Raw genomic sequence first — 14291 nt, forward strand, 5'->3', positions numbered from 1 at the left:
GTCATACTATAAGTAACTGTCCTAAAAATGTATAAATATTATCATACTATAGTATGTTTCCTCAAAATGTATAAATAATGTCATACTATAGTATGTGCCCTAAAAATGTATAAATAATATCATACTATGAGTAACTGTCCTAAAAATGTATAAATAATATCATACTATAGTATATGGCCTGAAAATGTATAAATATTATCATACTATAGTATGTGTCCTGAAAATTTATGAATAATATCATACTATAGTATCTGTCCTGAAAATGTATAAATAATATCATACTATAGTATGTGTCCTGAAAATTTATTAATATCCTTAAAAATGTATAAATAATAACATACTATAAGTAACTGTTCTAAAAATGTATAAATAATATCATACTATAGTATGTGGCCTGAAAATGTATAAATGTTATCATAATATAGTATGTGTCCTGCCAATTTATGAATAATATCATACTATATTATCTGTCCTGAAAATGTATAAATAATATCATACTATAGGATGTGTCCTAAAAACGTATAAATAATATCATACTATAGTATGTGGCCTGAAAATGTATAAATAATATCATACTATGAGTAACTGTCCTAAAAATGTATAAATAATATCATACTATAGTATGTGGCCTGAAAATGTATAAATGTTATCATAATATAGTATGTGTCCTGCCAATTTATGAATAATATCATACTATATTATCTGTCCTGAAAATGTATAAATAATATCATACTATAGGATGTGTCCTAAAAACGTATAAATAATATCATACTATAGTATGTGGCCTGAAAATGTATAAATAATATCATACTATAGTATGTGTCCTGAAAATTTATAAATAATATCATACAATAGTATCTGTCCTGAAAATGTATAAATATCCTTAAAAATGTATAAATAATATTATACTATAAGTAACTGTCCTAAAAAAGTATAAATAATATCATACTATAGTATGTGTCCTAAAAATGTATAAATAGTATCATACTATAGTATCTGTCCTAAAAATGTATAAATAATATCATACTATTGTATGTGTCCTGAAAATGTATAAATAATATCATACTATAGTATGTGTCCTGAAAATGTATAAATAATATCAGACTATAATAGTTCTCCTGAAAATGTATAAATAATACCATACTATAGTATGTGTCCTGAAAATGTATAAATAATATCATACTATAGTATGTGTCCTGAAAATTTATAAATAATATCATACTATAGTATCTTTCCTGAAAATGTATAAATATCCTTAAATTTTTTTAAATAATATTATACTATAACTGTCCTAAAAATGTATAAATAATATCATACTATAGTATGTGTCCTAAAAATGTATAAATAGTATAATACTATAGTATCTGTCCTAAAAATGTATAATTAATATCATACTATAGTATGTGTCCTGAAAATGTATAAATAATATCATACTATAGTATGTGTCCTGAAAATGTATAAATAATATCAGACTATAGTAGTTCTCCTGAAAATGTATAAATAATACCATACTATAGTATGTGTCCTGAAAATGTATAAATAATATCAGACTATAGTAGTTCTCCTGAAAATGTATAAATAATATCATACTATAGTGTCTGTCTTAAATATGTATAAATAATATCATACTATAGTATGTGTTCTGAAAATGTATAAATAATATCATACTATGAGTAACTGTCCTAAAAATGTATAAATAATATCATACTATAGTATGTGGCCTGAAAATGTATAAATGTTATCATACTATAGTATGTGTCCTGCAAATTTATGAATAATATCATACTATATTATCTGTCCTGAAAATGTATAAATAATATCATACTAAAGTATGTGTCCTGGAAATGTATTAATATCCGTAAAAATGTACAAATAATAACATACTATAAGTAACTGATCTGAAAATGTATGAATAATTTCATACTAAAGGATGTGTCCTGAAATTGTATAAATAATATCATGCTATAAGTATCTGTCCTTAAAAATGTAAAAATAATATCATACTATAAGTAACTGTCCTAAAAATGTATAAATAATATCATACTATAGTATGTGGCCTGAAATGTATAAATAATATCATACTATAGTATGTGTCCTGAAAATGTATAAATAATATCATATTATAGTATGTGTCCTGAAAATGTATAAATAATATCATACTATAGTATGTGGCCTGAAAATGTATAAATATTATTATACTATAGTATGTGTCCTGAAAATTTATGAATAATATCATACTATAGTATCTGTCCTGAAAATGTATAAATAATATCATACTATAGTATGTGTCCTGGAAATGTATTAATATCCTTAAAAATGTATAAATAATAACATACTATAAGTAACTGTTCTAAAAATGTATAAATAATATCATACTATAGGATGTGTCCTGAAATTGTATAAATAATATCATGCTATAAGTATCTGTCCTTAAAAATGTAAAAATAATATCATACTATAAGTAACTGTCCTAAAAATGTATAAATAATATCATACTATAGTATGTGGCCTGAAATGTATAAATAATATCATACTATAGTATGTGTCCTGAAAATGTATAAATAATATCATATTATAGTATGTGTCCTGAAAATGTATAAATAATATCATACTGTAAGTATCTGTCCTTAAAATGTATGAATAATGTCATACTATAAGTAACTGTCCTAAAAATGTATAAATATTATCATACTATAGTATGTTTCCTCAAAATGTATAAATAATGTCATACTATAGTATGTGCCCTAAAAATGTATAAATAATATCATACTATGAGTAACTGTCCTAAAAATGTATAAATAATATCATACTATAGTATATGGCCTGAAAATGTATAAATATTATCATACTATAGTATGTGTCCTGAAAATTTATGAATAATATCATACTATAGTATCTGTCCTGAAAATGTATAAATAATATCATACTATAGTATGTGTCCTGAAAATTTATTAATATCCTTAAAAATGTATAAATAATAACATACTATAAGTAACTGTTCTAAAAATGTATAAATAATATCATACTATAGGATGTGTCCTGAAATTGTATAAATAATATCATGCTATAAGTATATGTCCTTAAAAATGTAAAAATAATATCATACTATAAGTAACTGTCCTAAAAATGTATAAATAATATCCTACTATAGTATGTGGCCTGAAATGTATAAATAATATCATACTATAGTATGTGTCCTGAAAAGTATAAATAATATCATACTATAGTATCTGTCCTGAAAATGTATAAATGATATCATACTATAGTATGTGTCCTAAAAATGTATAAATATCCTTAAAAATGTATAAATAATATCATACTATAGTATGTGTCCTAAAAATGTATAAATAATATCATACTATAGTAAGTGGCCTGAAAATGTATAAATAATATCATACTATAGTATGTGTCCTGAAAATTTATAAATAATATCATAATATAGTATGTGTCCTGAAAATGTATAAATATCTTTAAAAATGTATAAATAATATTATACTATAAGTAACTGTCCTAAAAATGTATAAATAATATCATACTATAGTATGTGTCCAGAAAATGTATAAATATTATCATACTATAAATATCTGTCCTTAAAAAATTATAAATAATAACATACTATAAGTAACTGTTCTAAAAATGTATAAATAATATTATACTATAAGTAACTGTGCTAAAATTGTATAAATAATACCATACTATAGTATGTGTCCAGAAAATGTATAAATAATATCATATTATAGTATCTGTCTTAAAAATGTATAAATAATATCATAATATAGTATGTGTCCTAAAAATGTACAAATAATATCATACTATAGTATCTGTCCTAAAAATGTATAGATAATAAACTACTATAGTATGTGTCCTGAAAATGTATAAATAATATCATACTATAGTATGTGTCCTGAAAATGTATAAATATCCTTAAAAATGTATAAATAATATCATACTATAAGTAACTGTCCTAAAAATGTATAAATAATATCATACTATAGTATGTGTCCAGAAAATGTATAAATAATATCATACTATAAATATCTGTCCTTAAAAAATTATAAATAATAACATACTATAAGTAACCGTTCTAAAAATGTATAAATAATATCATACTATAGTATGTGTCCAGAAAATGTATAAATAATATCATACTATAAATATCTGTCCTTAAAAAATTATAAATAATAACATACTATAAGTAACTGTTCTAAAAATGTATAAATAAGATTATACTATATGTAACGGTCCTAAAAATGTATAAATAATATCATACTATAGTATGTGTCCAGAAAATGTATAAATAATATCATACTGTAAATATCTGTCCTTAAAAATTTATAATTAATATCATACTAAAATTAACTGTCCTAAAAATGTATAAATAATATCATACTATAGTATCTGTCTTAAAAATGTATAAATAATATCATACTATAGTATGTGTCCTAAAAATGTATAAATAGTATCATACTATAGTATCTGTCCTAAAAATGTATAGATAATATACTACTATAGTATGTGTCCAGAAAATGTATAAATAATATCATACTATAAATATCTGTCCTTTAAAATTTATAATTAATATCATACTATAAGTAACTGTCCTAAAATGTATAAATAATATCATACTATAGTATCTGTCTTAAAAATGTATAAATAATATCATACTATAGTATGTGTCCTAAAAATGTATAAATAGTATCATAATATAGTATCTGTCCAAAAAATGTATAGATAACATACTACTATAGTATGTGTCCTGAAAATGTATAAATAATATTATACTATAGTATGTGTCCTGAAAATGTATAAATATCCTTAAAAATGTTTAAATAATATCATACTATAAGTAACTGTGCTAAAATGTATAAATAATATCATACTATAGTATCTGTCTTAAAAATGTATAAATAATATCATACTATAGTATGTGTCCTAAAAATGTATAAATCAAATCATACTATAGTATCACTCCTAAAAATTTATAGATAATATACTACTATAGTATGTGTCCTGAAAATGTATAAATATCCTTAAAAATGTATAAATAATATCATACTATAAGTAACTGTGTCGCGTGCCCGTCCCATTTACCGGTTCCTTTAAAACCCAGTTCCGTTAGAACTTATGAGACGGTGCATCCATCAGGGTTCGGGGGTGTATCGACGAGTATAATCGTACTAGATCCGGGTTTGGACTATCTAATTAGAATCTTGTCTTTTATTTTAAAGGTGAAATGACTTGCACGAATAGCCAGCCCCAGAGTGCTACACTTCTTTTAAACTCGTTACCTTTTGGTTAAGATACTAGAGAGAAGTCTGGAGGCAAGCCAAGCCTCTCAGCAATTGTTTGGATTACCCGGAATTAATTGCGCCTCTAACAGCTTATGTGGGAGGTTGGCAACTATAAAATGATTTATGCTAGTTGATCAGGCTATCATAAGTTTATCAATTTATTTATTAATCCAACCTTCCAGCTGATTAGAGACTTTTTCAACCTGCAATCAGAGCCAAAATAACCTCGAATATTTTGCTTTTATCGCCCTTAAGACAACTCGTTACCCGCAAGGAGGGAGAAGTTAAAACTTCCCTTATCTTAAGGTTTCTTTATATTATTCTGTTATAAACTGTAAAGTAAGTCCTGATAATTCAGAGACCGACCTTCGACATGCTTACCTCTGTGCAATTTATGGCCAGGGCTCCAAACGTGAAGCTTTAGAGAAAACCTGAAAGAATCAGGATTATGTTTCTTTTTCAAAAAAGGTTTATTACAAAATCAAAATACAAAAATGGGTAAAGTAAAAAACAACTACTATCCCCCACGGAGGAATTAGTTCAAAATGATTAAATAAGAGTCAGTTTACACCAGCTCTTGTCTTCTCAGAATCTCCCCAAGAACGAAGCCTGAAGCACTCTCTCCTCGATCTGAGCTGCATCCTTTTATATCATTTCTGAGACTGCTCTAAACAATGCAAGAGTCACAAGTCATTCTCTCCTGACAGTTTAGGTCAAGGGGTCATCTACCAGATACACTTTTTTAGCTCTACATAAGACATTTAGTATCATTTCACTACATGCAGTATTCACATGAGGGCACAAAAGTTACATTCTGCACTGCTGGAATGAGAGCACAGGTCATAAATCTTCATATTGGTAGCAAATTGTAGATCTTCTTTCAGCATTCCTGAGAGCTCCTGGGTCCAGCTGGGCTTCTCCTCACTCCATGCCATTCCTTCTTTTCCCGCCAGAGGTGGAGTTAGGGGCGGGCCCAGGGGTGTGTCCATGGGTGGATCCAGAGAAGACAGCTTGTCTTTTGACCCTTTGCCTAGCTCTGTCCTCACCAGCAAGTCCTGAACTCCTGTCCTCTTGACCCTTGTGTGACCCTTGTCCCTGACCACTGTTTCTAAGCCTTGACTGGTTGCTCGGGCTTGCAACAACTGTGCTAAAAATGTATAAATAATACCATACTATAGTATGCATCCAGAAAATGTATAAATAATATCATACTATAAATATCTGTCCTTAAAAATTTATAAATAATATCATACTATAAGTAACTGTCCTAAAATTGTATAAATAATATCATACTATAGTATCAGTCTTAAAAATGTATAAATAATATCATACTATAGTATGTGTCCTAAAAATGTATAAATAATATCATACTATAGTATGTGGCCTGAAAATGTATAAATAATATCATACTATAGTATGTGTCCTGGAAATGTATTAATATCCTTAAAAATGTATAAATAATAACATACTATAAGTAAGTGATCTGAAAATGTATAAATAATTTCATACTAAAGGATGTGTCCTGAAATTGTATAATAATATCATGCTATAAGTATCTGTCCTTAAAAATGTAAAAATAATATCATACTATAAGTAACTGTCCTAAAAATGTATAAATAATATCATACTATAGTATGTGGCCTGAAATGTATAAATAATATCATACTATAGTATGTGTCCTGAAAATGTATAAATAATATCATACTATAGTATGTGGCCTGAAATGTATAAATAATATCATACTATAGTATGTGTCCTGAAAATGTATAAATAATATCATATTATAGTATGTGGCCTGAAAATGTATAAATATTATTATACTATAGTATGTGTCCTGAAAATTTATGAATAATATCATACTATAGTATATGTCCTGAAAATGTATAAATAATATCATACTATAGTATGTGTCCTGGAAATGTATTAATATCCTTAAAAATGTATAAATAATAACATACTATAAGTAACTGTTCTAAAAATGTATAAATAATATCATACTATAGGATGTGTCCTGAAATTGTATAAATAATATCATGCTATAAGTATCTGTCCTTAAAAATGTAAAAATAATATCATACTATAAGTAACTGTCCTAAAAATGTATAAATAATATCATACTATAGTATGTGGCCTGAAATGTATAAATAATATCATACTATAGTATGTGTCCTGAAAAGGTATAAATAATATCATATTATAGTATGTGTCCTGAAAATGTATAAATAATATCATACTGTAAGTATCTGTCCTTAAAAATGTATGAATAATGTCATACTATAAGTAACTGTCCTAAAAATGTATAAATATTATCATACTATAGTATGTTTCCTCAAAATGTATAAATAATGTCATACTATAGTATGTGCCCTAAAAATGTATAAATAATATCATACTATAGTATGTGTCCTGAAAATGTATAAATATCCTTAAAAATGTATAAATAATATCATACTATGAGTAACTGTCCTAAAAATGTATAAATAATATCATACTATAGTATGTGGCCTGAAAATGTATAAATATTATCATACTATAGTACGTGTCCTGAAAATTTATTAATATCCTTAAAAATGTATAAATAATAACATACTATAAGTAACTGTTCTAAAAATGTATAAATAATATCATACTATAGGATGTGTCCTGAAATTGTATAAATAATATCATGCTATAAGTATATGTCCTTAAAAATGTAAAAATAATATCATACTATAAGTAACTGTCCTAAAAATGTATAAATAATATCCTACTATAGTATGTGGCCTGAAATGTATAAATAATATCATACTATAGTATGTGTCCTGAAAAGTATAAATAATATCATACTATAGTATCTGTCCTGAAAATGTATAAATGATATCATACTATAGTATGTGTCCTGAAAATGTATAAATATACTTAAAAATGTATAAATAATATCATACTATAAGTAACTGTCCTAAAATGTATAAATAATATCATACTATAGTATGTGTCATGAAAATGTATAAATAATATCATACTATAAATATCTGTCCTTAAAAAGTTATAAATAATATCATACTGTAAGTAACTGTCCTAAAAATGTATAAATAATATCATACTATAGTATCTGTCTTAAAAATGTATAAATAATATCATACTATAGTATGTGTCCTAAAAATATATAAATAATATCATACTATAGTAAGTGGCCTGAAAATGTATAAATAATATCATACTATAGTATGTGTCCTGAAAATTTATAAATAATATCATACTATAGTATCTGTCCTGAAAATGTATAAATATCTTTAAAAATGTATAAATAATATTATACTATAAGTAACTGTCCTAAAAATGTATAAATAATATCATACTAAAGTATGTGTCCAGAAAATGTATAAATAATATCATACTATAAATATCTGTCCTTAAAAAATTATAAATAATAACATACTATAAGTAACTGTTCTAAAAATGTATAAATAATATTATACTATAAGTAACTGTGCTAAAATTGTATAAATAATACCATACTATAGTATGTGTCCAGAAAATGTATAAATAATATCATACTATAAATATCTGTCTTAAAATGTATAAATAATATCATACTATAGTATCTGTCTTAAAAATGTATAAATAATATCATAATATAGTATGTGTCCTAAAAATGTATAAATAATATCATACTATAGTATCTGTCCTAAAAATGTATAGATAATAAACTACTATAGTATGTGTCCTGAAAATGTATAAATAATATCACACTCATGTGTGGCCGTAAATGTGCTGTTTTCTTTTTATTATTATTATTGTGTTTGTTTAAAATGGCGCATTTAAGTTCTAAACAGTTAAGGACACACCGGCGCAAGACATCGCTGGAGGGTGGCGTCCCCGTTGCTGTGGAGACGTGCCGGGATTCCCTCGCTGCGGACGTTCTCTCCGATGACGTCACGGGGAAATCTCCGCTCCGAATTGCTGCAGTCACACCTGCAGCTCATCTTGGACTGAGTGTGTTTGTTCCCGAGAGGGGATAAAAGGAACGCTGGATACACGCCCGGGGAGCTACTCCTAACCCATGAGTAGTCTCCATTTCTGCTCTGTTCTGAACACCCTGACTTTAGAATACAATTGTGCGCGCGTTTAGAGGAAAGCCTCTGCATGGTATTCTGTTTAAGCTTGAGTCAGTGGTTTGTAGCCAATTGCTTCACTCTAGTATATGTGCCTGGACAGAAAACTAAGTATTCTCTGTTCTTTAAAAGGTTCTTTTGTTTGGCTTCAGAGAGCCGTTTGGGTTACAGAAACTCTTACCAGCCCAAGTAACTATTTCATTTTAAAAGCTACCTGAGACCTGTTGATTAGTCTGTTTTCCAGCTTTTAATTAAAAGCTGTGATTTTTCTTTATTAACTGTTTATTTGACTCAGGCGTTTTCTTTGTTGGGCTGTGTCTAGTAGATTGTGTTAGAACCTCCAGCCCCAAGAACATGTGTAAGTTGTGTAACAAAAATAAGGTGTGTTTTGATTAAATAAGGAACATATTTTTATACCCAGGTTTCTTTCTCATCTGTTCTCATCTTTTCTCTGTCCTCTTAGCTTCAAAAAGGGGTAAAGCATAAGTAAAAACCTAACAAGTGGGGGCTCATCCGGGATTTTTGTCTTCTGCTACTACTCCTCCTTTTCCTCTTTTCTATTGCTGTTGCTAATCTTTGCTTGGGTAGAGAAAATATTTTTCCGTGCAATAACATGTCTGGGTTTGAGTTGCAGGCCTTCCTAGAGTCCCCTTCCCGTAGACAACTGGAGACATGTCGGAAACAGGATCTATTGGAGGTAGCTGCTCACTTGGGTCTCCCTGGTGCTCAGCAAATGCTGAAGAAGGACCTTAAGGAGCAGATCGTGCTCACCATGGAACAGCTAAAGATGCTATCTCCTTTGTCTGATCCTGCTGTTTTGCCTTCACAGCTAAAGGGGGACATTGATGAAGGTGAAGAGGATGCTGATGGCGCCACAGCGGGTGGTGGAGAAAAGGATCCGGCTGATGGGAGACAAACTCCAAAAAGGAGTGAGGGACAAAAGACTCCTCCATTATCTCTCCCTCGTTATGACCCGTCTTCCTCAGAGTCCAGGACCAGTTCTCCTGACACCGCCCGGCTACAATTGCGGTTGGCTCGTTTGAAGCAGGAGGCAGAGGACAAGCAGCGGCAGAGGGACTTTGAAATGCGGAAGCTAGAACTGGAAGCTGAAACGAAGATTAGGCTCCGACGGTTGGAGCTGGAGATACAGGCGCAACAGCCAGTCCACAGAAGGGACGTGCCTGACACAGGACTGGGGATGGTTCCTGAGCGGCCGGATGTCGGGAAGTGCATGACGCTGATGCCACCATTCCGGGAGGCCGAAGTGGACAGCTACTTCACCGCGTTTGAGCGCTTAGCGACGGCGCTCTGTTGGCCGCGGGAAGTATGGCCTCTTCTTTTACAATGCAAATTGAGTGGGAAGGCGCAACAGGTAATGGCATCTCTGTCTGTACAAGATAGTTCTGACTATGATACAGTTAAAGAAGCTGTGTTGCACGCATATGAACTTGTACCTGAGGCTTACCGTCAGAAATTTAGGTCTCTAAGAAAAAGGGATGGGTCTCAGACATTTGTGGAGTTTTCTAGCGAAAAAAGCTTATTGTTTGATAAATGGGTTTTGGCGTCTAAAGTAACTACGATATCAGAGCTGAAGGAGCTGATTCTTCTTGAAGAATTCAAGCGTTGTTTACCGGAAAGGATTGTTTTGTATCTAAACGAACAAAAGGTGACAACTTTGTCTGCTGCTGCCATTTTGGCTGATGAGTTTGCTCTTACACATTGTATTAAAGTTGAAGACAGAGTACGACACGAAAGACACTATGCTGTGAAACCAAGAACGCCAGGAATTTCTGGTATGAGAAGTCCTCCACGCTGTTTTTATTGTCACAAACCAGGACATGGGGTTAAGGATTGTTTACTTTTGAAAAAGAAAAAGGACAGATCTGATTCAGAGCGGGAGGTTGCCTTTCTTTCTCAAACTTTGCCCAAATCTAGCAGGAAGATGTTAGACAAGACCTTTGAGCCATTTGTGTTCAGTGGTTCAGTGAGTCTGGGTGACAATGAAACGTGTTCAGTGCCAGTGAAAATTCTTAGAGACACTGGTGCCTCACAGACCCTTATTTTGAACAGTGTGCTACCATTTAATGACACAAGTTTCACAAATGTCTCTGTCCTGTTAAAAGGATTAACGTCAGAGGTTGTTTCATGCCCCTTACATGAGATAAACCTTAACAGCGAACTCGTGTCTGGGAGGTTTAAAGTGGCTGTTTGTTCGGCTCTGCCCGTTGCTGGCATTGCTCTACTCTTGGGCAATGATATTGCAGGAGGCGCTGTTGTGCCCACACCTCAGGTGTTGGAAAACCCTATGATTTTGGAGTGTAGTAAATCACCGCCAGGTATCTCACCTGCTTGTGTAGTCACAAGATCAAGTGCTAAAAAGGATGTTGAGAATCTACTGAATGTGTCCGCCTTGTTTGAAGGGTCTGGAACCCGGCCTTTGTTTCATGATCAGCCTCAGGAAACAGTTCCTGTGGAAGATGTCCCAGAAGATTCTTCAGAAAGTCAAGATGATAAAGATCTGATTTCCCAAACTACATTGATTACAGAACAGAAAAGGGACAAAGCGTTGGATAAGTGTTTCTCTGCTGTAAGTGATTCTGAAGAAAAACCTGTAGGATATTACCTTCAAGAAGGTGTTTTAATGAGGTATTGGAGAAATCCCAGAGCGGAAAAGGCTCCCTGGGGTAGAGTAAGCCAGGTTGTCATCCCTCACTGTTTTCGACATCAAATCATAGCCCTTGCTCATGAAAGCAAATGGTCAGGTCATTTGGGTATTAAGAAAACTTACCTTGCTGTGTTGGATCATTTCTTTTGGCCAGGGATGAAGAAAGATGTTGCTACGTTTTGTAAACAGTGCCATACCTGCCAACTGGTGGGAAAGCCTAACCAACCCATTACCAAAGTGCCTTTATCCCCAATCCCAGTAATAGGAAATCCATTTGACCACATTGTTGTTGACTGTGTGGGTCCACTGCCCCGCACGCAAACAGGAAAGAAATACATGTTAACCATAATGTGTCGAGCTACTCGTTTTCCAGAAGCCATCCCATTGTCTTCTGTTACAACTAAGTCCGTCATTAAAGCTCTGAATGGGTTTTTCTCACTTTTCGGGTTGCCAAGGGTTATTCAAACTGACCAAGGCTCAAACTTTACGTCCGACCTGTTTAAAAAGGTGGCAGAATCATTAGGAGTTAAACATATCATGTCATCACCCTACCATCCTGAGTCACAAGGTGTGTTGGAGCGTTGGCACCAAACCTTCAAGAGCATGCTGAGGAAGTATTGCTACAGTACTGGTCGTCAGTGGGATGAGGGAGTCCCATTTTTACTGTTTGCAGCTAGAGAAGCGTCCCAAGAGTCATTGGGGTACAGTCCTGCTCAGCTTGTGTTTGGCCACACCCCCAGAGGTCCGTTGCAAGCTTTGAAAGAGCGCTTTTTACGGTCTCCAAGTTCTAAGAAAGCCAAGGTGACTCGGTATGTCAAACTGTTCAGGAGTCGTCTGCGTCATGCCAATGAAGTGGCTCGTGAGCATCTTAAACACGCTCAGAGTTCCATGAAAGTTAGCTTTGATAAAAGGTCTAAACATCGTGAACATTTTCCTGGAGATCAGGTTCTAGTTTTAACGCAGACATCAGGGGATTCTATGACCACGCGTTTTGAGGGTCCGTTTGAGGTTAGTCATAAAGTTGGCAACAACACCTATGCCATAAAAACACCAAAACGTAGAGGATCTGTGCGTGTGTGTCATAGCAACTTGCTAAAACCCTATGTTTCTCAGGTTACCCTTCAGAAGGTGTCCAGTGATGCCCCGGTGTGCGCAGCTGGTGTCATCTCAACATCTCTGAATCCAGAGGAGCAAGGAACAAGTTCTTTTGCCATTATGAGTCCCCGCCTGACAAACTCGGCGGCGTTGAGTAAGCTGGATGAAAAATTATCACATTTGGACAGTGGACAACGTGGTGACCTATATGTGCTCGTTAACTCTCATTTGAGTTTGTTTTCAGATATTCCTACTCGTACAACTGTGTGTTATCATGATGTAGTTCTTACAGAGCCCACACCTATTAAGCAGCATCCTTATAGGGTTAGTCCGGATAAGAGAGCACTGATGAAGCAGGAAACCGACTACTTGATACGGAATGGGTTGGCCATTCCAAGCTGTAGTCCATGGAGTTCCCCGTGCTTGATCGAGAGGAAACCTGATGGTTCCCCACGATTCATCACTGACTACAGAAAGGTGAATGTAGTGACAGTCTCTGATTCTTACCCTTTGCCTAGAATTGATGATTGCATCGATAGGGTGGGGATGTCAACCTTTGTTACCAAGATTGACCTATTGAAAGGTTATTGGCAGGTTCCTTTAACCGATGCAGCATCAGAGATTTCGGCTTTTGTCACACCAGACGCATTTTTGCAGTATACTGTCATGCCATTTGGCATGAAAAATGCTCCTGCCACTTTCCAGCGTCTTATTAATACGGTGACAGCTGGTTTGGATTGTTGCAGTGCTTACCTGGATGACCTTGTTGTCCATACTACTTCGTGGGAAGACCACATGAAAACGTTGACAGAGTTATTTGATCGCTTAGCTGCTGCACGATTGACTGTAAACTTGGCTAAGTGTGAGTTTGTAAGAGCCACGGTCTCTTACTTGGGTAAAGAAGTGGGGCATGGTTTTGTGAGGATGCTTTCTGACAAAGTTAAATCAGTCTCTGAGTTCCCAGTTCCAAGGACCAGGAGGGAGCTACGACGTTTTTTGGGAATGGTCGGATATTACCGGTGTTTCTGTAACAACTTTGCTACGGTGGTCTGTCCTCTTACCCAATTATTAAGTCCCAAGGTCCCCTTTAAATGGAACCAGGAAGCTCAGGCAGCCTTTACTTCTTGCAAGCTTCTTTTGACCAAT

Source organism: Nothobranchius furzeri, chromosome 18 (genome assembly GCF_043380555.1).
Source record: "Nothobranchius furzeri strain GRZ-AD chromosome 18, NfurGRZ-RIMD1, whole genome shotgun sequence".
Lineage (NCBI taxonomy): Eukaryota > Metazoa > Chordata > Actinopteri > Cyprinodontiformes > Nothobranchiidae > Nothobranchius > Nothobranchius furzeri.